Source organism: Musa acuminata, chromosome BXJ2-8 (genome assembly GCF_036884655.1).
Source record: "Musa acuminata AAA Group cultivar baxijiao chromosome BXJ2-8, Cavendish_Baxijiao_AAA, whole genome shotgun sequence".
NCBI classification, from domain to species: Eukaryota; Viridiplantae; Streptophyta; class Magnoliopsida; order Zingiberales; family Musaceae; genus Musa; species Musa acuminata.
In genome coordinates this window covers 34,300,001-34,302,500 of record NC_088345.1, presented here as the reverse complement: position 1 = coordinate 34,302,500, position 2,500 = coordinate 34,300,001, and positions in this window count along the sequence as shown.

The window sequence follows — 2,500 nt, the reverse complement described above, 5'->3', positions numbered from 1 at the left end:
CGAAAGTGGATGTAAGTCACATTGACCGAACCACTCTAAAATCTGGTTTGCATTTCTATTGTTGCCATTTACATATTACAAACTACTTAGTCACTACACTTCCATATGCTTTTAAGTTTCTGAAATCGTTTTCAACGTAAACAGATTTTATCATACGAAAGTTTTGAAGATGTGATTTTTTCGCTGCACTAATTCACCCCCCCCCCCCCCCCTTAGTGCTTAACCCCGATCCTAACAATTGGTATCAAAGACTCGTGATTTCTTAGTTGGTTTAACACTCAAGAGAAATGACTCTTTATGGCTTTCAAGAGGGTCACTCTCTCATTCGTCCTCCCATTTTCAATGGGATGGACTACACGTATTGTAAAACTCGAATGAGAGTTTTCTTGCTTTCTTTGGATTTGAACTTATGACACATAGTTGAAAACATATTTGAAATATATTCTCTTCTAATGAACAATTGGAATGATTTGGAGAAGAAGACGTTTTCTCTAAATGCAAAGGCTATGAATGCCTTATTTTGCGCTTTAGACAAAAACAAATTTAATCTGGTTTCTATGTGCGAAACGACATTTGATATTTGGCATATTCTCGAAATCACACACAAAGGCACGAATAGAGTTAAAGAATCTAAAATTAACCTTTTAATGCACGATTTTGAACTTTTTCATATGTAACCAAGCGAAACCGTTGTGGACATGTACACCCATTTTACGGATGTCGTCAATGGTTTAAAAACACTTGGTAAAAGTTTTTTGAATTCTAAACTCGTTAACAAGATCTTAAGATCACTTTCTAAAACTAGGGAATTAAAAGTAACGGCAATACAAGAAACAAAAGATTTAAATATTTTTTCACTTGAAGAACTTATCGGTTCATTGATGACATATGAAATGGTTCACAATGCACATGATGAACAAAACCACTTCCAAAGAACAGGAAGGATTTGGTACTTAGAACAATTGAAGACCACTCGACCATAAGCTCAAGTGATGGTGAACTTAAACTCACTAAGAAATTTAAAAAGTTAATGAAACAAAAATTAAAGAACAAAAAAAATGCTACAGATTGGGATGAATCGAGCTTCTCCGAAGACGATGAGAAAATCAACAAAGGCAAGGTGGTAAACTACGCCTTAACAGCTTTTGACGATGAGGTAATCGAAACGCCCTTAATTTATTTCGAAATTACATGATGCTTTTCATGATGCATTTATTTTTTTATTTAGAATAATTATTTTTCTTGAAAATTGCATGTTTAATAAATGGAAATATAAAAAAATTAGGAATCATGCTTATCTAGTAATTTTAAAAATAATTATGAAAATTTCATGTTTTGTGATAAACAAACGAAATGATTTTGATTAAAAATAACTTGTGAAACCATGCTATATGTGTTTAAGAAGTAATAATATGTATCTTGATGATTTCATGTTTTTGATTGAAAATGATTTATGTTTAATGAAATCATGCTTGATGATTTTATACTATGCATGAGACTTTGAAGTTATTCATGATGAAATGTTGCTTTTTTGGTTTTAAACAAGATGGATGGTTTTCATACAAAAACTTGAGTATATTGATTTAAAATCATGTTTAATGGTTTTATAATTCAAAATTATGCATGATGAATCTTACGATTGATGGATTATCGATTTTTATGGTAATGAAAGTAGCTTTTTTGGTTTTAAATGTTGATGTATTTATTTATTTGGCATAAATGAAATAAATCATATGAATTGAAATAACTAAAAAGAGGATAGGTTTCTGCTTCAAATTTTTTTTTCCTTAATTTATCGAGTTTTCCAAAAAGGAGATTAACGAATCTATCTATATATTTTTTTAATCTCTTGAAAATGATTGTGATATGATGATTTGAATTTGAATAAGCTTTATCTTGATTTTTTGAAATTTATAACATGAAATCTTTTATGAATCAAGATCTCTTATTTGATCTCCTATATTTTTTCTTGCCGTTTACTAAAAAAGAAAATTTCCTAAATGAATCATGATTTTTTTAATTATAATTTTTATGATTCATAATGAATTGAGAGATTTTATATACATGAATTAATATCTTGTTCTCCTACAAGATTGAATGAATTCTATCTATATCAAGATCTTCTAAGAATTCTTTTCATTATTTATTTAAGAGGAGATTTGTTAAAATGAATCATGCTTTCTCTTTAATTTTTAGAATTTTATCTTGAAAATTATTTTTATTAATCAAGATTGTTTGCTATGATTCTTTCTTTTTGCTATTTGAGATATTAAAAAAGAATCATAATATGTCTATTGATACTCATGATTTATTTTCATGATCTTTGATATTTTATCTCTCATGATATGATTTTTATGTACAATTCCTTGTATTCATGAAATATTTATCTCATCACCCAATTAATTCTTCTTGATATTCTTTAAGTGATGATATAAATGCATGAAATATTCATAAATTTATTTTGATACATACAAATGATAAAAAAGGGAAAAGTTATGAT